The sequence below is a fragment of the Dendropsophus ebraccatus genome, chromosome 2 (assembly GCF_027789765.1).
Source record: "Dendropsophus ebraccatus isolate aDenEbr1 chromosome 2, aDenEbr1.pat, whole genome shotgun sequence".
NCBI classification, from domain to species: domain Eukaryota; kingdom Metazoa; phylum Chordata; class Amphibia; order Anura; family Hylidae; genus Dendropsophus; species Dendropsophus ebraccatus.
In genome coordinates this window covers 37,698,614-37,723,959 of record NC_091455.1, presented here as the reverse complement: position 1 = coordinate 37,723,959, position 25,346 = coordinate 37,698,614, and positions in this window count along the sequence as shown.

Sequence of the window (25,346 nt, the reverse complement as noted above, 5' to 3'; positions counted from 1 at the left end):
CCGCTCTCAGGCTGTCCTCCATTTGGTGAGCCTGGGTCAACGAAGCCACAGTGGGCAGGAGCTCCTCCGGACCATCAGGGAGGAGATAGCTGAATGGCTGACCCCACGTCGACTAACGGTGGGAAGTGTCGTAGCGGACAATGGGAGGAACATTGTCTCTGCAATTCAGCGGGGAGGGCTGACTCATACACCTTGTATGGCACATGTGATCAACCTCATAGTGCACAGGTTTCTCCGATCATTTCCTGCACTATAAGACCTTATGAGGATGTCACGTAGAGTGTGCAAACATTTCAGCCACTCCTACGCTGCAAGGAACACACTGCTTAGAATCCAGACAGAGCAGTATGCCCCAACATCGGCTAATCTGCGACGTGCCAACACGCTGGAATTCTGCCCTCCATGTGCTCGACCGCCTGTACGAGCAAAGGTCAGCTGTAACAGACTACCTCATGGGGCAATCAGGCAGCTTCACGCCACACTGCGACTTCCAAGGCACACTGGCAGTTAATGCGGGAAGTCTGCCAATTGTTGATCCCTTTTAAGGAAGCGACTCTCTTTGTGAGCAGGCAGGACTATGGGATCAACGAAATCATCCCACTCATCCATGTTTTGGAAAGTGCGCTGACCAATATCATCAGTGAGGATTCCCAGGCCACAACTCCAAGGCTGAACATTGCCTTGAGCCCAGAGCTGGATGAAGTGCAGATGGAGGTTGAGGAGGAGGAAGATGTCTACGCCCAGCCATTCCACACACCGACACCTGGCTTCTCTGCCTCTCCATCACAGGAGGAGATGGAGGATGAGGTATCAGGAAGACCCCAGCAGACCCAGGAACTATACCGAGGACAGTGGAGAGGAGAGGCGCTCATTGTCCTTGGTGCAGATGGCAAGGTGTCTGCGGGAGTGTCTTCGGAATGATAGCTGGATTGTGGACATCCGCCAGAGGGACCAATACTGGCTGGCCACCCTGTTGGACCCTCGCTTCCGTCGCAAAATGGCAGAAATCTTCCCGCCTTCACAGAGGGAGGCTAAACTGGTGTCCTTATAGGGACATGCTCACCAGTCAGTTGGTCTCAACTTACCTGCGAGACCAGCCAGGTTTCCAGACAACATCCTCTGGGGGAGAACCAGCGCGCTCCACTTCCACCACCACTAGTGGAGGCGTCAGAAGTCGCTACAGCCTGCAAGCCCTCATGAGCGATTTCATGCAGCCAGCTGGTGAAGAAAGGACACAGCACCGGACTCATGGCGTGGACCAGCATGAGCTCAGCCACCAGGTCACTGCCTACCTTGATTCCACCCTGCCTCAAAGTGTCACCGACCCCATGCAATACTGGGCAGAAAAACTGGAGATTTGGCCTCAGCTGGCAGAGTTTGGCTTGGCTCTGCTGTCCTGCCCAGCCAGTAGTGTGGCGTCAGAGAGGGTATTTAGTCATAACACCGCAAAGAATGAGGCTCTCTTGCCACAGTGTGGAGATACTTACTTTTGTGAAGATGAATCGTGCCTGGATTACATCGGATTATACCACCCCCCCTGCCTGATGTGAATGACTAAGTCATCAGTCACCCGTCTTGCATGGCAATCCGTGTATCCAAGAAATTGACCTTAATATCCTAAATATATGCCCAATGTAAAAATCCGTAATTTAACTTATTAAGTAATGTGGGGGGACTTTAGACCCCAAATTTTGTAAAAAAAAAAAATCACCTTAAAAATTCCCTACTTAACTAACTGTTCTTGAGGTATTTTGTGGATATCATGAGAGTAGTGAAATCTTGCACCGCAAATCCCGATGGGGTTCTTCTGGTGTGCAAATTATTTCACGCCTCTCATGCAGTCACGCGTGGAATAAGGCTGTCTATGGGGTATATATCACGTAGGCTGCTGTCCTTCAACTGTGATATAAAAAACCACCACAGTTAGTTACAGCAACAAATAGTTGCTGAAAGGCAGGTTAACTTGCCTTATTTACGGGTGCCTTCACAATGGGAGGCTTTTTTGTGGTTCCCTGCTGGCTAAAATCCACAGCACATCGTTGGCTGATTTTATGCCACCTTCAGTACTATGGGGCTGGGCGCAAATACCCAGTTCAGCGCAGAACTGCGTATGTCCGGCCGGCACCCTAGTACTGAATGCCATTTGGTGAACGGTATAAAAATGCCCTGTGGATTTTACTCAGCAGACCCGCAGCCACATGTGAAGGTACCCATAGGGTGAGGTTTTTTGGGAGTGACAAAAGCGAGGGTGAAAGGTCACTCCCATACCCCATCAGGGGGTTTTCCCCTACCCACTTTAAAAGATAAGTCCAGGCAATCAATGACTTTCTGTACCCTTACTTGACCCAGAAACTTATGAATTGACCAGACTTATCCTTTAAGCCAGCTGGTGACAGCGCTTTATAAAGACAAAAGCATAAATCCATTGGATTGGACGCTACACTCGGTTAGGACATCAAACTGGTGTTAAGAAAAAAATATATATATATATGTGTATCGCCAACAGGTTTGACACCAGAGAAGTTGCGTCAATTTGTAAAGCAAGTGCCAGTGAGGTATCAATTTCATGAAAATTGGACATGTATTTTTGGATAATGGAACTGGGGTAAAGCCTTTTTGAATCTGTGCCTTTTTAAATGTCCTTTCTTCACCTCATGGATTCTGTGGGTGAGGTTCTCTGTCTATTTTACCGTATCCGTATCCTGCTAGACTAGGTGTAATGTTAGAGGTTTGTTTTTTTTAACGTTGACTGTCCTGTGCTGAACTCTACATCAACATGTTGTCATGTTTAAAGAATGATTTTTACAAACGTGCATATCCTTAGCTTCAAACTTCAGTTGTCTGTACAAGTTCCTTCTGGGTCCAAAAGAATACTACTCCTACTAATGCCCCCACCGTCAATTGTCTATTTGGAAACATATTGGGTGGAATCAAGAGCTGCGGAAGCTGCCATCTCAAGTTGTCTGTTTTTAACAATACTGGCCTGAGAGCCATCAACTTCTGCCTTCTCCTGCTCCTCAACTGGTCTGTTTTTAATAATACTGACATGGAATCAATCAACTGCTTCCTCCTCCTTCTCCTCAAGTAGCCTCTCCTCAATAATACTGGCCTGGAATCCATCAACTGCTGCCTCCTCCTCCTCCTCAAGTAGCCTCTCCTCCATAATACTGGCCTGGAATCGATCAACTGCTGCCTCCTCCTCCTCAAGTAGCCTCTCCTCAACAATACTGGCTGGAATCGATCAACTGCTGCCTCCTCCTGCTCCTCAACTTGTCTGTTTTTAATAATACTGGCCTGGAATCGATAAACTGCTGCCTCCTCCTCCTCAAGTAGCCTCTCCTCAATAATACTTGCCTGGAATCAATCAACTGCTGCCTCCTTCTGCTGCTCAACTTGTCTCTTCTCAACAATACTGGCCTGAGAGGCAAGCAATCTACTGCTGCCTCCTCCTGCTGCTCAACTTGTCTCTTCTCAACAATACTGGCCTGAGAGGCGAGCAATCTACTGCTGCCTCCTCCTGTTTCTCGACTTGTCTCTTCTCAACAATACTGGCCTGAGAGGCGAGCAATCAACTGCTGCCTCCTCCATTTGCTCAACTTGTCTCTTCTCAACAATACTGGCCTGAGAGGCGAGCAATCTACTGCTGCCTCCTCCTGTTTCTCGACATGTCTCTTCTCAACAATACTGGCCTGAGAGGCGAGCAATCTACTGCTGCCTCCTCCTGTTTCTTGACTTGTCTCTTCTCAACAATTCTGGCCTGAGAGGCGAGCAATCAACTGCTGCCTCCTCCTGCTGCTCAACTTGTCTCTTCTCAACAATACTTGCCTGGGTGCAATCAAGTGCTGCCGCATCCTCCTTGTAAACTTTTTTTTTCAATATTTTTTGTCACTATTTTGGCACTTTTATTCACTATATTTTATTATTCCTATTATTATTATTTTTTTTTCTCATTATTTTTGCACTTTTTTTTATCCCACTTTTTTCATTGTAATATCAACTGCAACTAAACAAAACTATACCCTATCACACTCCCACTATTGTAGCTGCAATTATTCAGCCGTTAGAGCAAGGTTCATTTTCGGTTCGGTTCGGACCAATCCGAACTTCACGAAAGTTCGCCGGATCGAACCGAACCAAACTTTTCAAAGGTTCGCTCATCCCTACTTAACACTCCTACAGGGGGAGCACTAACACCCGTTCCATAAATAGAACATATTACCGCAATTCTTCCCATTTCGAGCAAATCATTCAATTTTTCATACATCTGATCTATCGATGTCTGTGCAATGGCGTACATGTGTTTAGTTTTCATCACTAAAAGGGAACATTCATTTGAAACTAATTCCAGCAATAGAAATCTATATGAACTTGTTGGCTTCCCGGCTGTAAGTGAACCCTTCTCTCCACTTTGTGGGGATTCAAGTATCTCTCTTCATCGACCTTCATTGGATTCAAACGTTCTCTATTTCTTCTAAACAAACACACTCGATAGAGATCCAAAGATTCCGAGAACAAAAATTACATATATATATATATATATATATATATATATATATATATTCCATTTACATTGAGCCTAATGCAATGTACCAATACGGAGAAGGTCAACCACTTTAATATGCAAATGTTAGTCATGTCTGGTTTGAGTTTTCTACATATGTTACTTCCCCGCGTTGTTCTATAGTTATTCTGTTCAATAATTACATCAGCCAATTCTTGTTATGAAAAGGATCGTTGTTCTAGTAATGTTTATGCAAGTGGTGTGCAAGCTAGTGCGAGCCGGCGTGCGGAAAGCTGGGTCTTAACCGGGAGACGAATGTGCAGCTTGGGGAAAGTAATGAGAATCCCAGTCTATTTCTGCAAATTCACTTGACTGAACAAGTTGCTCACAAGAAATCCCTGCTGTCCAAATTGCTTTTGAATAGAGCCCAGTATCAATACGAGCGAGCGAGAAAAAAAAAAAAAAGAGGAGTCCCGCCACCAGCGATACAACTACATTAATAATGATTTAACATTGGTAAATACTAAGTCTAGACGGAAAGTGATCTATACAAAGGCTCCAGAATTCTGCGAACCTATCTCTGGTGCTATTGACATAGAATTAAGACTCACTTCTTCCATTTAGTTTTATGAACCTTCTGCAAAAAAAATAAAAAAATGTTCCAGACTTCTGAGAAAAATAATTTTCTATAAGTCTCCATGCAGACAGCCAGATTCATAAAGAGGAAAATAGACTTTTTTTCTCCCTCCCATTTCAAGGCTAAGAAGAAGATGCCACTTGGCATGTAATCGGATTTTCTGTTAATTTAAAACCACATTCAATCATTTCCTACTAAGAAATCTGCAAGAATATGTATTGGCCTCTTTAGCAATAGACTTCTGAGCATAATCAATAAGATTAACAGCGTAGGGATAATAGGTGTTCCATTGAATGTGACTTCGCATTGTGTTTGCTATTGGATATTAAGATGTTATTTAAGTTACGGTAATAGTTTATATGGTGGTTAAAATCCCTATCGCAATGCCGAAACAAAAATGTCTTCTTCCAACGCAGAATTTTATTTATTTATTTTGTAATTCATTAGATCTCATATATAATTAGTTAGAAACCATTTTTGTTGTGTCTCCATTGTTGTTGTTTATTGTCAATATTAAAGGGGTAATTTACTTAATAAAGATTTAACCCTGTTCAGTTCTCATCTATAATCTAAGCTTGTTTGTTATAGGTTTCTATTTCATGAATTGGGCCATTTGCAGCACAACCTGACTCACACCCTGAAGCTGCTGAAAATCCTCACTTCCTGGTCGACTTCCAGGTCTCCACTCCTCTGTCCTCCCCCTCCCTTCTGAGACAAAGGCACATGATCTCTGTCTCCTATGTTGCCAGACAAGCTTCACCACCTCATCTGTAACCCCGCCCACTTCTGACATCACACCAATAACTGAGCACCTGGCCAAGGGAGGGGAAACAACAGAACAGTGACAGCCCCCAGAGCAGTAAAGTATTTAGAGTGTAAAGCAGAAACAGATTGAGCTAGTGGTTGGTAGGTACTACAAGATGAGGTGAATACTGGGCAGTTGACTCTCAGGTGCAAAGCATGCTGGGAGATGTAATTTCTCGGCCGGCGCCATCTTTGTCTTTTAGAAATTGAGAGATTGTCTTTTAGAAAAACTTGTAACTCAGAAAAGATGGCAGCTAGAAAGACAGCTGATGGCTCAAAATACTTCAGGGGACTTGGCAGCTAGGATTGGAAGCATTTTATTTTTTTTAGCTCTTGGGTGGAATAGTATTCACTTTTAAGTGTTCCAGGGAGTAGCTATAGGGGGTGCAGAAATAGATGTTGAACCCAGTCTCTGTTGCCATAGATAGATAAAGGTAGGAATAGTCTATTTAGATGTAGACCATGCCACAGGTGTATATGATGTGTATTCTGAACCGAGCCTAAATGCCCTATACATTACAATAGCAGTCTTACCACAGCTCCACACACAGCCATAATACCGCACTTGGCATGAAACCTTAAAAAAGCATCAAAACACATAAAATACAACAAAGAATTAGTCATCATGCTAAGTTCTTGTTGTCCCATGTTAACCTTAGCAGAATAAGTGTAGTTTTTTTATATAAATGAAGTGGAGAGCATTAAAGAAAGCCAATGAGCGTTGCGATGTTCTATGGCCCTAATTTCTCTGTGAACGAATTGTACATGGGTGAATGCCACTGGGCACTGCTGGGATAGTGCTCTTTTCATGCCAAGCAAAACAGAATGTTCGGACTGATTCCGCTTAGTGGGGGACATCTCCCAAACTCATTCTAAACCTGCCATATGTATCCATCATCATAAGTGCCCCAGTGACCACATTCAGAGTGTGTGCAAGCTTAAGTGGCACAAAAAAGGGAAGAGTCTGGAATGTTTTTGTGTCTGTAATTAAAGGATATTGCAAACAAACATCAAGGGGTCCATTTCTGAGCCATGCGTGAAGAGTGAATCAATTTACTACAGATAATAATGAGGAGCAATGAAGCCAACAGGCAATAGAGAGCGAGCGCATGATAGGACCCTGCTAGCCATGTGTCACACACTGAAACAATCCTGTAAATATTTGTTTGCTGCTTGGAAATAATTTTTCTGCTGGGGATTCACTTTTTCTGTGGATTCTGGCAAAGTGCATTTTCTTGCTTTGCATAAATAACTCGGAATTGCTACAATGGATATGACAGTCCCTGAATAGCCTGTATAGCGCAGACATATCATCCCAGCAGTAAACCTAGGAAAATGTGGAAGGCTCGCTTGAATAATTTTTAAGGCAGTAGCTATTGCTTCCCCTCTGTGCATTCTCTACTACTGCCAGGATTCAATGGTTCCAAGTCAGACGCACTCCAGCCAGCGATGATATTTTCATTTTTACATCTGGTGTGAGACTGAGATCCTAAATATTAGGACAGGGAATACGGCACAAGTCAGCTCTCAGATCCTGCGTGTGGAGTGGAGAATGGGAGCACACATACAGTACAAGGCTATGTTCACACTACGTAAAACTACATCGTACACACATCGTATACGCTCCGGCCGGGATCTGTGCGGCCCCGCAAATAAATGACATGCCAGTTTTCTGCGGCCGGAGTTCAGTGAATTCCGGCCACAGAAAGACGTGTCAGTTCACACAGTGAAGCGAGCGGCTTCCGGCTCTGCGGCCGGAAAGATCACCCGACCGGTACTTAAGTACCGGCCGAGATGATCCGGCCAGAGACCGGCTGTTCCGTGACCCGGCCGGGGTCACGGAATGGCCGGTCTCATATGTTGTGTGTATGTATAAAAAATCTTTTACTGGAATTAGTGATCATTTTATTGCAGCCTTATTATGGGGATTTTCTTTTCATCTGTAATATATATTTGTTATATGTTTTGCGTTAGTGAGAGCCTATGATGATGTATGCGCAGGCGCAATTATTCTATAGAAGCGCAGAGCCTTTTATATACAGCTATGGTCGCCATAATTTCGTACATTTCGCTTTTTGTTTTCCTGCGCATATTTCCATTTTGTACTGTATCTACTGCGCAGGCGCAGCTTTTTGCGCACATTTCCATCTGTGTCTACTGCGCAGGCGCAGCCTTTTCAAGATGGCGCTTGCTATCTTCTACTGCGCGGGCGCAACTTCTCCAAGATGGCGTCCGCTATTGTTGGACACCACAGTCCTTCTGTATCTACTGCGCAGGCGCTACTCCTTCAAGATGGCGCCCGTTATCACTAGATGTTACAGTTTTCTGCATATGGCATTGTGTCTTGCTTCCCGGCACGGAACCTTGCTCATAATTTGTGGTCGCCATGTTCTTGTAGTCCATGCAATATTGCCTCATGTGTTCGTCATGGTGTATGTTCTGCGCATGCGCAGCATTCCAAGATGGCGACTGTCATCGCTGAACGTCGGATTCTCCTGCACATGCTTTCATTAAGGTTGGGAATTATCTCCACATGTTTTACATGTATATATAGTGTGCCCCTTACCCCATTACCCACATCCCTGAGGAAGCCGCTTGGCGGCGGAACGCGTGGGGTGACTCTTGCCTATCTGACCCGTTTTCTATATTGTAGGATTACATATGGTGATCGTTTTTATTTCTCTGTCCAATACCTAAACCACAGTGTGTGTGATGTGACTTGTTATAGGGACTCTACTTGGACAGTTTTGCTATATCCCTATATTATTCATATGGTCCGGGGTCAGTGTGGTTTTATAGATCTGGCTGGTACGCCGGCAGGTCTTATGTTGACATTTTAAGTGGTTTTAATGTAGGGTAATGTTTGGGGTTTGTCTCCCTTATTGCTTTACTCCTGCATAGTCTTTTTGTTATGATATTTCTATAATGTTATAAATAAAGTATTTTTTGTGATGTGCTACCTCTTTGTGCATATGCTTTTTTCTTCTTGGGGAGTCATATGTTGTGTGAACATAGCCCAAGAGAGATAAATAGATTTTTTTCTTTTGTTTTTTGTTTGTTTGTTTCTCTAGAGAGAGAGATAATGTAGAGTGTATGGACATAGTATACACTCCGACTGGGATCCCTAGCTGCGCCGTCATGTCAGTTTTCTGTGGCCCCCATTGATTGTCAGTGCACACTATGGAGCAAGCGGCTCCGGCCGCACGCTCTTTAGTGTGCTATGGGGAGTTCTGATGTAGGCGCGCATCAGAACTCTGCAGCGGTAAAGATCATCTGGCCGGTACTGCAGTACCGGCCAGGATGATCTTTTCTGAGATCGTCCGTTCCGGATGGTCTCTTATGTAGTGTGAACATGGCCTTAGTAAGGAAGAAACGATGAAAGAAAGAACAAAGGAATGAAAGAAAGAAGGGAGAGCGGTAAAGAAGGAAGAATTGATTTGTTAATTCACCTGTGACCCGTTCCGGCAGCCGTGCGTCTTCTGTTCCATTCCCGATGCAGGCAGTGTGATGTACACTGCCTGCACCGCACAGCAGGGCTGCGGTCAGGCAGGGGTTAACATTTTACCGGCATGTAAGGCAAACCCCTGACAATATTTTTAAAAGTCAGTCTTACCTGCCGGAAAATGAGGTATTACCTTTATACCACTATACTATTCCTTCCAATGCTGGTATAGTGTATGACATTAGCTCACTCAGTAACACTCACTACTTACCACTACTATCCTTAAAGGGAACCAATCACCTCAAAAACGCATAACTAGCTTTTGAAATGTGCTGTTAGACCACACAGCACACTTGCCACACGTTTTCATAGCCTCCTTGCCTCCCCCGTATAAGCCGCAAAGTAACTTATAACACTGGCGTCCTGTATGCAAATTACCTCAGGTAGTCATCCGGGCTGTGTGCGGCTAGCAGGTAGTCACTGTCCCCTGGACGTTCTGCCGCTGTAATTACGCCCCTCTGGGCGTGATTCAAATGGCCAAATAACTGTGACGTCACTCGGGAGCACGCTGTGCCCGACGTCGGCGCGCCTACGTTCTGCCGCCGCCGCGCATGCGCAGTACAGCCACTTCTATTCCGGCTGTACTGCGCCTGTGCATAATAGCCTCGAACTCAGTGTGAGCCAGAGATCACTAAGTTCGAGGCTATTCTGCGCAGGCTCAGTACAGACGGAATAGAAGCAGCTGTACTGAGCATGCGAGGCGGCATCGGGTAGGGCGTGCTCCCGAGTGACGTCACAGCTACTTGGCCATTACCTGAGGTAATTTGTATACAGGACGCCAGTGTTATAAGTTACTTTGCGGCTTATACGGGGGAGGCAAGGAGGCTATGAAAACGTGTGGCAAATGTGCTGTGTGGTCTAACAGCACATTTCAAAAGCTGGATATGCGTTTTTGAGGTGATTGGTTCTCTTTAAAAGGACAGTTGGGTATTTTTGGAAGCTAATCATCTACCTAACTATATAGTGTAAGCCCTGCCCCTGCTCTGTCCCTGCTCCAGCAGCTCTCCCTGTCAGCTAACAGAATGAAAATGATTCCAGCACCTGGAGGCCAGGCTCTATATACACCCAGGTCACCTGATTCAGCCGTCCAATCACTGCTATGACATGGCTGCCCTGTAGCAGTGCCTCCCAGTCCCTTCCCTGCATGTTTATTGGCTGAATAAAGCCGCCAAACATGTGGGAGGGAGACTATCAATTTCAGTTGAGCACTACACAGTATTCTATCAATTATGAAGTACTTTCGAGTACCACAATACTCAAGTGACTAGTAGATATAATGGTAGATATACTGTAGTTTTAGATATAATCCGTACAATGTAAGTTACTATGAGGAAAATGAATAGTAATAACAACTATTATATAAATATTTAGTTTTTATATAAAGTGACACATTCACTTTAAAGTGTCACTGTTGTTTCATTTTTATTTTTATTTTTTGCAGAAATCAATAGTACAGGCGATTTTAAGAAACGTTGTACTTGGGTTTATTAGGCAAATCTGCCATAATCTGCATTCAAGAAGACTTTTCCCAGCCCCCCCCCCCCCCTTCTCATCCACTGCTTATTATCAGGAAATCTCAACTCTTTTACATCAGTCGAGTCCTGTCTGTTCTATGGAGAGGGAAGGAGGGAGGAGGGAGATTAGTCGTCAGCAGAGAGCAGAGAACAAAGGATTACATGGCGGGACCTGTGTGAAAGCCGCTATTCAGAGGTCAGAGAGGTCAGTGCTGACTTCAGAGGAGATAGCCCGGTGATGTAGCTGTAAATTAACTCTTTGTTGCCCTGTTTTGGTGCCTCATCTCCCTCCACCCCTCCCCTCTCCATAGAAAACAATGAAGACAGGGGTGACAGCTTCAAACTGCTTTTTCATGATAAAAATTCATTTTTCGGCTAATAAACCCAATTACAAAGTTTCTTAGAAACGCCTGTACTATTGATTTCTGCAAAAAAAAAAAAAATCCTCCCTGCAGTCTACCTGCACCTTCAATAAGTGTATGAGGGCAGATGTAGACGTGTTTCTCACTCTCACGCAATCTGTTGTAGAACGAGTATTGTCCTCCATTGGAGTATTGTCCTCCATGTTGTAGAACGCATTCCCCAACCGGACACATATACATATATACCCCAATGATGAGAATTATGACACATCGTGTACGGGTTACGGAGATGCTGTTAGTGGAACCTTATCTGCTCATTCTTGGAACACATGGCCATTTTTTTTCTCATTCTATCAGCTTCCACCTGTTCTCTGGTCCAGCGCAGTACTGTGAATGGTATCAGAGGACTGCAGGGAGGCTAAGCTTGTCTCTCTGGCTTCAGTCCATCACATGTGTACTGCAGAACTGTGAGCCAGCTGCTGCTGAACCATCATGTTATCAGATGACGAATGGCTTCATATCAGGTGTTTGAACTGACGGGCTGCCCCATCTGCTAAATGATTCGGGAAGTCTGGCTTCGCCTGATGAATGGAGAAAGTGACAATGCCAATCAGTCTGACCCCTGCAGATTCCCTGTTGCTAGTTCAACAGTCACAATCAAGTATTTCCCTCTGGTCTCCTCTCAGCCCTCTGATAGATGAGATTTACTGTCACTAAATTGCCATTAGGCTTTGTTGTTCAAAGAAAAGAACCTGTTTTCGGCCAATATTGCACAGAAAAAAATATGATAATAAAATGCTAAATTTTGACCCCTTCCAACCATTTTGCATTTTTCCACCTTAACTTCCAAGAGCCATGACGCTGTACACACTTTGTACTTTTTAACTGCATTGTTTAATGCAAATTATGCCCTGGCTTTTTGAGTTTTTTTTTTTACTACAGTATTTACAGCATTTAAATAAAGTCCCCCCCCCCCCTTCCCCCTTTCCTGGCCAGATTTACGCCTGGTGCAGGCACTGCGGAAAAAATGTAAACTTGCTTCCACATATGCCTGCAAACATGATGAAGCCTCCTCCCCACCTTGCCGTGCCCCCCTTTCCACCCATCAAGCGAGCGGGGGATATAGCAGGCCTATGCTAGGGAGAAGGGTGAATTTGCGTCTTCTCCCCTCGTAGGCAGCTTGTCAGGCTAGAGAGACAAGGACAAGACAATGAACCCTGAAACTTGCCCCAACCAATGTCCCTACCTACTTGCCACGGACGACCCTAAACATTCGCAGACAACCACGGAGTCGGCCCCTACACTGAGTAGGTGAACACACAAAACATAGACAGACAAACAAAACACAATGGAGGATAGTCAGCTAACAGAGTCAAGACCAAACGGACAACGCTGAACAAAATCAGAAGGAGAGTGGATAGTCAGATGTCAAGCAAGAAGTCAGAACACGGGCAGAGCAATAGCAAGGGTATGAGGACAGGGAATGCTGGGAAAGGAGCAGGGGAGCTGGGACTAGTGTGAACTAATAGCCAGCAGGGAAAAAAGGACCTGGCTGCCTTTTATCCAGGATCAGAACTTAGGTCCAGCAGCTGATTGGAGCAGCCCTGATCCCAGCACCAAGCTTAGCTGAACAGACCTAGCAGTGCAGTAACCCTTGCACTGCCAGACGTCTGACAGGCAAGGCAGGTGGGGCTGAAAAGTAAAACACAATTCAGACACAATTCATTCAGTGCAAACAGAGACAGAAACTCAGCGCTTCCTCGGCCACCTGGCACGAACCGAGGAGCGCAAAGTCACATTGCTAACACAGCCTTCATAAACTTTTTCATTTCTTTTTTTATTCTCACAGAGGGATCCCTTATACTGCAATACTTATGTAATCCAATATACTCCAAGTACTGTCCCCTATCAAGGCCGAGTTCACACAGTGTATGACAGCGACCGCAGTCTGTGAAGTTCATCCCTGTGAAGTTCATCCCAATGAACTTAATTTATTTTTAATTGGAATATGGGCACATTCAGGTGTCCCTGCATTCCAACTAACCCTACCCGACAATGTAAAGTGTGGCCAGAGCCGCACTTTACATTGTCTGCACTGCCAGTTTTGTGTGGCTGCTATTCGATGAATAGCGGCCGCACAAAACTAACATGTCAATTTTCTGTGCGGCCGCATGGAATCTTGGCCGGAGTGTTTACAGAGTGTATACACTCTGTCCAGCATTCCATAGACTTCAATGCAATCGTCCACTTCATTAAATAACAGACATTGGTGCAAGCCTGCCACAACGGCCGTTATTTAATGAATTTATACGTTGTGTGTCTTAAGTGACATTCTGGGGAATTAAATTTACATCCAGGACGGCAGTTTAACATAAAAAAAATTGACTCTCCTGATCCCCTGCGGGTGCTGTTCTGGTGGTATTTGTTCTCCCTTTCTGTGCAAATTCAAAAGTAACAACTTAACGGCCCTTAGTCCATTCCTGGTTTTATTATGTTCTTTGCTTATGTCTTTTGTGATCCGTTCCATGTTTCTTAGTTCTCTCTGCACCTTGCTGTGGCCTTCTCACTGATTGTCTCTGCTGTGTTTTGATGGATAGGTCTCTTTACCTCTGGTTTTCTGTGTTTCTCTTGCTTAACCTATGAGCTTTGTGTCCGGGACATGGTTTCCCTTATAGGTCTCTCTCCCTTCAGTCTGGGCTCTTGATAGCTTTGTCTAGTTTGATCCAGCGTTTTACCTTGCAATCTGTATTCCTGGTTTCTTGACCCTGGCCTGTTTCTTACCAGTCTTTGTATTTTGGTTCTGTGCCTTGCTTAGTCCTCAGTGTGCCTCGCTTTGTCCTCAGTTTACCTTGCTTAGTCCTCAGTGTGCCTCCCTTAGTCCTCAGTTTACCTTGCTTAGTCTTCAGTGTTCCTTGCATTTTCCTCAGTTCATTTTGCTACTATCTCCAGCTTTTGTTTCTCCGTTTACCTTGTTGCATCTCTGGCTTTCGTCCTCCATTTGTTTGGTCCTCTGTTCCTTGCTGCCTTGCTTGGTTCTGTCCTTCTGTGTGTCTTTGTGACCTTGCCTTGTCTACTGTCATTGTACCTTGTTTTCCCTTTCTGTTACTATCTCTGGCTTCCGCCCCTTGCTTATTTGGTATTCTCCTTGGTCCATTTGTACTACTTATTTTGTGTCCTGTATTTTGTCTGTCTGTGTTTTGCACTTTTTTGAGTGCAGTGACAGACGCCCAGTTGTGGACGGTCAGGTTAGGACCTGCACTGCAAGAAGGTAGGGACAGCATGGGGGGTGTTAGCCATAGGGCCCACTTGTCCTATGTCTCTTTGTTCCCTGACATGTGGATAACGACATGTAAAAAGTCTTCTACTGACTACAGAATCGTGAGTTGGAATTCACATGAAGGAGGATGATGGCAGAGGGATGCTCAGTGTCTCTCCAGTGCCCTGTGTCCCCCAGTGTCTCCCTTACATCATCCTCTCCAGCAGCCACAGCCTGCACGGACATCACCATTTTATCCAGGAAGTGAAGCCTTGATGCAGTAGTAAGTGCTAGGAAAAAAAGCACTTTATAAGCATTTCCCGTAATTAGTGTATATTGGTGATTTGTATAACTTTTGGGGGGTAATACAATACTTAAAAAAAAATATTCACTGGACTTCTCCTTTAACCCTTAGGCGACCCTGGACGTACCTGTACGTCCAGGGCCACCTCCATGCGTTCAGAGCGGGGCCGCACGGCGGCCGCGCTCTGGACCGCCTCAGTCCCGGGTGCCGCTCGTAGCCCGGGACCGCGGCTAGTAGCGGGCTCGGTCCGATTGCCGTGCCCGCTAATACAGTAATCAGATGCAGCTGTCAAAGTTGACAGCTGCATTAGATTACTTGATGCAGCCGTTTCCTGGTGTCTAGTGGGTAGGATCGCTCATCCAGGACGTTGTCCCGGAGGAGCGATCCACACATCTTACCCTGTCCGGTGTCAGCGCCGTAATGGCGCTGATCCCGACTCGGCGCTCGATTGCTTCCGGCTGCAGCAGCCGGAAGCAAACTATGTGCCTATGTCATCGATCTATGCTGCATATCTATGCAGCTTAGATCAGTATGAGAGATCAGTGTACTTAAACTAGAAGTCCCTCATGGGGGCTTCTAGTATAAGTGTAAAAGTAAAAATAAAAGTGTTGTTTTTAATAAAAAGCCCCCTCCCCTAATAAAAGTTTGAATCACCCCCCTTTTCCCATGTTATAAATAAAAATAAATAAACAAATAAACATGTTTGGTATCGCCGCGTGTGTAATCGCTATTAATCACTGTTAATCACTATTAATTTATCCCATTCCTGATCTCGCACGGTAAATGGTGTAAGCGCAAAAAAATCCCAAAGTGCAAAATTGGCAATTTTTGGTCACATCAAGTCCAGAAAAATTGTAATAAAAAGCGATCAAAAAGTCGAATATGCGCAATCAAGGTACCGACAGAAAGAACACATCATGGCTCAAAAAAAGACACCTGACACAGCCCCATAGACCAAAGGATAATAGCGCTATAAGCCTGGGAATGGAGCGATTTTAAGGAACATATATTTGTTAACAATGGTTTGAATTTTTTACAGGCCATCAGATACAATGAAAGTTATACATGTTGCATATCGTTGTAATCAAAACGACTTGAGGAACATATATAAGAAGTCAGTTTTACCCCAGGGCGAACGGTGTAAAAACGAAAAAAAATAAAATAAAATAAAAGAAATGCGTTTTTTTTTTTTTTTTCAATTTCACCAAACTTTGAATTTTTTCTGGTTTCGCAGTGTACTTTATGAAAAAATTCAGCCTGTCATTGCAAAGTACAATTAGCGGCGCAAAAAATAAGGGCTCATGTGGGTTTCTAGGTGAAAAAAATGCAAGTGCTATGGCCTTTTAAGCACAAGGAGGGAAAAACGAAACCGCAAAAATTTAAATTAGCCGGGTCCTCTAAGGGTTAATAGATATACTAAGATGGCTAATCTGGGAGCTGTCATTAGGTTCCTTGCTGACATAGCATAATTTAAGCCTCCCTCCCCTAGTATCGTCAGGGGGGAGGGGGGGCACCACCACTTAGATGCCATGGTCTGTGGCATCTAAATGGTGAAAGGCAACAGCAGCAGAACATTACCTGTAATATATGGCCTCTTTGTAGCTTTATATGAAATATAGAATGTATAACACACACTTTATATGAGCATAACGCCTAATCAATCATCAATCAATGCCATAAATATATATATATATATATATATATATATATATATATATATATATATAATGTTTACCTTTTAAATAAAATATATTATGCAAATAAAATACTAAAATACTGAAAGGCATAGTTCAGCTGCTACATATGAACCCCCCACAGCCCCTCCTCTAATCATATTGTCTCTGTGGTTCCATTGATGGATGTAGTGACATATGTGCAGTAATTGAAGCGTTAAGGACAATGGGTATATACTGGTTGTCTAGTATATTGATTTCAATTTAGAGATGAGCGTATTTACAGTAATAATAGAGATGAGCGAACCTGGAGCATGCTCGAGTCGATTAGAACCCGAACTTTCGGCATTTGATTAGCGGTGGCTGCTGGAGTTGGATAAAGCCCTAAGGCTATGTGGAAAACATGGATATAGTCATTGGCTGTATCCATGTTTTCCAGACAACCTTAGAGCTTTATCCAAGTTCAGCAGCCCCAGCTAATCAAATATGGAACATTCGGGTTCGGATCGACTCGAACCCGAACCCGGTTCGCCTTCTGACTTTTAACTGACTGCCGCTCACTGTTGCTCCTCCCCAGATGCAAGGAAAAGATAGATTCTGTTCTGGAAAATTTCTCCTGGTTTCCCAGGACTGGATCCAGCTTTTCCCAGCACCCAGGGATGAGTGGGATGAGCAGCACAGAGTGGAGCAGACTTCAAAGCCCACAATCTGATGAGCAGAATGCAGATGGGAACAAAGCGATTTGCTTCGTTCCTACTGTAAATTTGCTCATCTCTAGTAGAAACCATACTGTAGCATTAACCAGTATGCCCTTGGTACAAAGCAAACGACTGTCATGCTAAATGCCTTATGTTCTGAGATTTAGTGGTAAATGGAGACTTAAGTGGTCAGGCAATGCTCCATGGGGATACAATATGCAAATTACCCCTCAGTAGAAGCGTATAGAGGAAACACATACAGTATAGTCCACATATACTTGGTTTAACCTAAAGGTTAAACCAAACTTTGATACAATACAAAAAAAAAAAAACATTATCTGTAAATGTATAAACTAAAGGATCACAATACTAGAAATATTCTAATAAAAATTGTATAAAGACACCTGCCAATGAAATAACTGATGAGCCTTGCACATCATAAAATGGAATGCCCACGTACTAGTGGGTCACTGTACAGAATAGCTTCGGGGGATCGGCTTCCGGTTAAACAGCTGATCCTGAGCAAAGTCCTTCAAAGATAATTAACATAGTGTCAGAGAGGAAATGAAGGCCGAGGTATGAGCGATCAGGGGGAGCATCTTGCAGACAAGCTTGTCATTTCAAGGGTCATTAATTGAGATTGAACGCTAAAACAAATTGCCGATAACAAATAATTTGACTACTTTTATTGGAAATGTGAAAGAGGAAACATAATATATGAGGGTCACATAAGAGATAGGTGGAGGGGAAGCATGGCACAAGGTCCAGCAGAGATTCTATGACATTCTAACTGGTCATAGTTTCATTTTCCTACTCTGTATACTGTGACCTTAATGGGGTTGTTGGGACAGAGAAATTTTTAGTTATATGGGGGGAGGGGGATTAAAAAACTATAATCTTCTTGGCTCCCACACTGCCACCATTAATGCGACACTCCGTGGGATAAACAGCCAATCAGACTTCAGTATTTTTCCTGGCTATTGTATAAAACCACCCTAATAAGGTTCTTCCTACATCTAAACCAGGGATGGGGAGCCTACAAATCCCATCATGCCTGGACAGCCAAAGTGAAGCTTTCTTTTGTCACCGTTCTTTCTCTGTTTTTACTATTAAACACAATGGACTTTTCAATCAAGCCACACCAGAAGTCCAATTAGTAATCTTCTTAAACTAAAAAAAAACACCAGTCATTGCACTATGGGGAGGCCAAATGATGGACGTTATTTTAAACGGAGCTGAAAAAAACGTTGTGTGAACATAGCCTTAAGCAGCCTTTAGTCTCTTTTTTTTCAGAACATTTCTGCAGAAAATATAGAAGCACTATGTAAACAGTGGAAATAAAGACAATCGTCTCCTTATCCATAAAGGGGCGGTATAAAAAAAAATGTTTTCTTAGGCTATGTTCACACTACTTATATGTCCGGCCGCATATTTTTCGCGGCCGGACATATACGTGTAAAACTCTGGGCGGGATTTACGCAAGTTGCGGCCGGCTACGTACGGTCCGCGAACTCACGCCCGTAATGTACGTACGCTTCCCGAGCGGCGTACGTAGCGGTATTTTACTAGGATATCTTCGGCTAGCCCCGGACACCCCACAGATCCTTTTGGATCGGCAAATCAAAGTGTAAAAAAGAAGAAATCACCACTCCGTACGGGACCGCATGTTACGCTACGGGCGTAAGTTACAGCATTTCCGTCCCGAAACAATGGTCTGGTTCATTTTTTACGGCGCCGCATGCAATCCGTTCTTACGTAGTGTGAACTGTGCAGCCGTAGATCCTATACTTTCCATTGTACACAAACTACGTAAATCTCCAGCCGCTTATTCACGGAGCGCGCTACGGCCGGAAACTTAGTGTGAACCTAGCCTAAAAGAAAGAAAAATAGCAAGATTATCTGATCCGTTGTTTTGAGCTTTTTGTTTGGCACTAAACTTCTGAAGAAATCAACAGGGTACTGCACATCATACAGACTCAAAAAAAAAAAAAAGGAGAATGAGTTAAGTTTCTGAACTTTCACTCCAACTCTGAATCGATTTGGAAAACTGTTGAAATGAGTCTGCAGAAAACGGCGGCAATTATTCTGCGGATGATAGAAACCTCTGGCCTTTGTTATTTACTAGTAGAGATTTGTGAACTGGTGCCAGCACTTTGCAATGTCATTCGTAATGCTGCCTCCAACTTGCTAATCTGGCAGAGTTTCAAGACAATTAGCATGTGAAGTATTCATGTGTTTATTATCGCCCGCTCTCTGTAAATATACAAAATGGGGGTTTAAATGTTGTGTTTGGTCTCATCATTGTCATGGTGTTTTAACCCATCGCTAGTGTGCAATGTACCCAAGATCCCATTGGAATTAATAATCTTCTTGGCCGGGGACTGATAATGATGTTATACTCAATAAACCGAGCAGACATGAGTACATCGAGATTGCACGCTAATCCACTGTGAACACTACAGCACTGACTGCTATGTACAGTGCGCAGGTTATCAGTACAGCAATATGTACAATGTCACCTGTTTGTTCCCTATTACATAGGTCAGCATTAGAAAAGAATTGCCCTGGGCTCCCAGATCCCTGGTGGGCTCTCAGCTGACAGTAGATGGTGAATACATTTCCATTTTATACTCCTGTATCGGAACAAGTGGTTCTGATGCCTCAACTTGTATTTAGTCATACCACACTGGGCAGGACCATGACTTACAATAATTTGGGCAGGATCAGCTAGTTATCTGATATCTATATAGTAGTATCCTGACTGTTCCCCATTATATGTGTTGTGACCCGGCGGGGATGGCACAGATCTTGTTTCCAATGGCTACAGTGGAGTTCAGACCCTGAGCACATCTCCGGGGGGTCAACTGTTACTAGTGCCCTGGGGAAAACCCTGGTTAAAGATGTCCGGAAGTTTCTTCACAATGGATAAATGTACTTAAACGTGAAAATTTAGACCACAAAATGGAGATACACATCTTAAACAGTACCAATAAGTGGTCCATGTGGTGTAAGGTGGTAGCTGGGAACAAGGAGTTGAGTGTTGAGTGGGTGCATTGGAAAGTTAGTTTCTGAGATAAATCCTAGAAGTGATGAAAAAAGACATGAGTTGGCTACTGGCAGTAGAAGGTGGTCTGGCCCAACCAGATGTCCACAAAAGTACAGCAGAGGGGCCCTCGAAATTGCTATCCCCTCAGTCTTAAAGAAAACTAGTAGAAGACTGCAACAATTGCTTCCAGCCATCTGGATATAGAGGGTGGGAGTAGGAGACTCGTCCCACAGAACTAGAAAGTTCTAAGAAGCAAAACTAATGGTGCGTTTACACAGTGAGATTTATCTGACAGATTTTTTAAGCCAAAGCCAGGAACAGACTATAAACAGGGTGCAGGTCATAAAGGAAAGACTGAGATTTCCTGTCTTTTCAAGTCCATTCCTGACTTTGGCTTCCAAAATTGGATAAATCTGCCTGTGTAAATGCACCATTAAGTAATGCTGTTTACCAGAGGTGGGAGCAAAGAGAAGTGTATTCGTAGGTTAACCCCTTTACCATCTGCCATCATATGGTATTGTACAAAAATGCAATGAAATGGTAATAATAGCACTATACAATCAGAATTAAGAAAAAATGTGGTTACTCTGGCTATGCTTCATCAGACCATAGAAAAACCTTTAATGTCATATGATGTTAGAGATGGAGAAGGATCATGTAATTGTGAAAATTTTTAATTTTTTATTCTGGGGGACTCAGTATAACCCCATCACCAGTTCTCATCTACATTGTTGTTTCCATGAAAAACAGAAACCACAAAGCATTGCCGAATCTATGGCAGAATGGCCACGGAGAGCGTCCGATAGATTTCAATGAGATAACCAATCTCCCTTTAATATCATGGTTCACACACAGTAAAATAATATTATGGGCATAATATTGAGTGAAAATAAAAAATAAAAATAAATAAATGTGTGAACGGGTCAAAAATAAAATGTCTTTTTTTTTTTTGCAAGAACGGGTCATAAATAATGAACACACTCATTATTTACGACCTGCTTTTGCAAAATACTTCTATGTTTACACAACGTCAAAAATGGAGAAAAAAACGTCCGATTTCGCTATTTAAAAAAACGTCCATTTTTGCCGCAATTTGACTGCAATGGCAATGCATTGGAGTCAATGGGAAGACAGACGTCCAATGCGCACTATGCAGTGAAAAACGGATGTTTTTGCCGCGGACGTCAAAATAATGAACATGAACATTATTTTTCAAACGTCTTTTGCAAAGAGTTATCCAGATTCCTTTTGCTGAGGAAAGGAGCGAGTAGATCTCCTGAAACGCGTCCTGGGAATTCAGGATAACAGAGCCTTCTAGAAATTATACCTAAGTTTACAAACGCAGATCCCGAACCGGAGCCACATTTTCCTGGCACCCTACACAACATCAGCCGGAAGGAGCGCGCGCTTCCATCCACGCGGACGCCACAAACAACTCAAGTCAACGCATAGTTGCACTAGACCGCGATCACACGGCTCCCAAGCTGACTGCAGAGACTGGTTCACGGATTACCATCACAATACCGCATTTGACTGCAGATGATATCACCAGCAGGGTGAGAGGTGGATATCCCACCACCATTTACTTGTCTTTTAATTCTCCCTTGCATGATCTCATTCTAAAAGGAGTATTATTTATCTAAAGTACAAGTACACCGGCTCAACAACAATACGAGCCTAGGTTAAAAACCGTGACTCGGGACTGCCATTATTAAAGTGGGGTGACCGCGCTGGGCCCGGCGCGGTGCTCACCACTTGGCCCTCTTTTTAGTATATTTATATATATACATTTCCACCATTTATTGGATATTTTTATTGTCCATGTGGACGTTTTATCAGATATATACGTGTATCTTTATTTCATTGTATTTTTATTTTTCTATGCTTCTAGATTATTGCCGTTTATGAATTGCAGTATTAAATATTTGTTGAAATCATTACAGCTACATTTATAATATTATTTCACCCATTTCTTGAGAGCCTACTACACTGTTACATATTTGATTTCTATTTTTATCCCGTTAGCGCCGGGACAGTAGTGCACTCGATAAGGGTGGTTTCCATTTCTATGGAACAGGTGTAGCAGACCTCCTTCTTTTTTTTTTTTTTGTCTTTTGCAAACAGCTGACGTTTTTTCTTAGTTGTTCACACACAGTTCTTCTTTTGTAACCGTTTTTACTAATAAATTCAATGGACTTTTAAATTAAGACAGGAGGCAGGCTGCTAAAAAAACGTCTGTTATTTTAGACTCAAAATAACGGACGTAACTTTAAACGGAGCTGAAAAAACGTTGTGTGAACATAACCTACGTCTGTTTTTTGTTTGTTTGTTTGTTTGTTTTTTATCTGTACCCGTACATACTAGGCTTTCCAACAATTCCAAAATTCTCCAACAGGGTAATAATGGACAAGAAAAAATATAGCTGAATGCAGAATTTTATCATAATTCATGATAATGTATCTTTTTCGAGTGGATCCTAATTGTTAATCCTGAGCACAACGTGTCCTTTTATTATTTATTATGTATAGTCACTAAGCAACACTGAATGGAGTCACATTGGCAGATCTGATCAAATATAACTCTCCATTGAAATGCATGACCTCGTCGAACCCTGAACATCTTAGATTCGTCATTGTTACGGGCTATAGACCGCGCTCACTGTATCATCATTTCTACATCAATTGCTGTGTTACTTTTCACAAATAAACCAGAAACTGTAGAACATGTTATAGAAGACTGCGGAATAATATCTGAATAAAATAGTATTAAAAAGTCATCATAACTGGATAGGTTTCTATTGTAATGATGAGCTCTAGAATTATTTAGCTATTATATATCCAGTATGTCATGAGCATGGAGATAGAGGCAGAAGTTATGTAAAGTGGCGATACTTACAGGAAAGTGCTCATGTAAAGATGAATACTATCTATGTAGTATGTTAATGTACTAAAGCAATGACAGGAGGTTCTATTGGCAACAGCAATGTTTCATAACCTTAGGGCACCCCTACCAAATAATGGTCTATAAAATACAAAAAACATCATTCAGTTTCCTCTCCATCTGGTCTAGACCACCAGGACAATGTATTCCAGCTACAATCAATCTCTTTAGAACCTGCCAGACAAACATTTTGGACTCTGCACTTTTCCAGCAATGTCCTTTCCTTTTTTCTCCTGTTTGGTATAATGCGTTCTCCATATAATAATAATGCCCCCTGCTGTGGCCTATATAGTAATAATGCCCCCTGCTGTGCCCTCCATATAGTAATAATTCCCCCTGCTGTGCCCCCCATATAGAAATAATGACCCTCCTGTGCCTCCATATAGTAGTAATATCTCCTGCTGTGCCCTCATATAGTAATAATGCCCCCTGCTGTGCCCTCCATATAGTAATAATTCCCCCTGCTGTGCCCCCCATATAGAAATAATGACCCTCCTGTGCCTCCATATAGTAGTTATATCTCCTGCTGTGCCCTCATATAGTAATAATGCCCCCTGCTGTGCTTCATATAGTAATAATGTTCCCTGCTGTGCCCCCCATATAGTAATAATGCTCCCTGCTGTGCCCCCATATACTAATGATCCCCCCTGTGCGGTGCCATCATTGTAATAATGCCCCCTGCTATGGCCCACATAGTATTAATGCCTCCTGCTGTGTCCTCCAACCCCCCACATAATAATATTGGCCTCTGTGTCCCACCAGCCCCCCAAATAGTGTTAATGTCCCTGCTGTGCCCTTCATATAGTAATAATGCCCCCTGCTGTGCTCTCCATATAGTAATAATGCCCCCTGCTGTGCCCTCCATATAGTAATAATTCACCCTGCTGTGCCCTCCATTTAGTAATGATGCTATACAGTACAGGCTATACAGTAGAAAATTCCAAAATTTTCTGGTCCTTCAGTATATAGATCATGACCTTAAAGTGGTTGGCAAGAATAACAGCTGTAATTGATTATGAACATCCAAATAATGAACATGCTAAATATTTACCACCTGCTTTTGCAAAATACGTCTGTGTTCTCTTTTTTTATTATTCATCTATTGTTTTATTTTGACTCAATATTACTGTCCTATTTAGCTTTCATTGTACTCTGTGTGAACTCAGCCTAATAATAATAATAATAATAATAATAATAAATGTGAAAAAGATTGTGTTAGTTATTAAATTTATTATTCTATATATATATATATATATATATATATATATATATATATATATATATATATATATACACTTTTCCATAAACCCTGATGAAAACTACAAAAAAAAGGGCAAAATACCTTTTTTTTTTAGATTACTGCAGACAATCTATATATTTACTGTATCTGCTGTGAAATTTTCCAATACATACAGCAAACATGGTGAGAAAACAGCCTAACCGACCCACACAGACACAGTTCTGTATTGCAGCTAACTGCATGAGCCCCTAAACCCTGGGTATTCACACAATGGTTTTTGTTGTGGTGCATCCTACCTACAGCAGGTGTAGGTGACTATACTCACAGCGTTACCTATGTCGTCCCTATAGGAACATTATTGCTTATCTACATAGACGCCTGCTTTGTATATTTAGATATTCGGAACTTATAATATTGAAGGGGGGGTTCAGCTCTGTACCCTAGATCCAGTCCTGGTCCTGGCCGTACAGAGTGTGAACTAAAGGTGTAAAATGTGTAACCGAGGGAAAACAATTGACAATCATAATCAGTTACAGTGGTGAATGTATTTAAATGGTGCAGATTATCTTCCCGTATTTTTTTTCTTGACGCCATAGAGATATGAGATCCTCAGACAGGTAATTAACAATCTAAAGGACAAAAGCGGTTGGGAAGTTAATTACGTGCGATTATCTCACAAAGGAAGGTGATTATGCAGCTGAATGACAAAAGAAAAGTGTTCAATGGAGACAAAAAAATGCCACACTCCAAACTGATAGAACCAGGGCCACCCATTGCTAAATTAGAAGCACTACATTCAAGTTTGTTGTTTTCAATATAACCGCGTTTCCAACAAATTTAGACAATGGTGGCTTCAGAGATTAAAACGC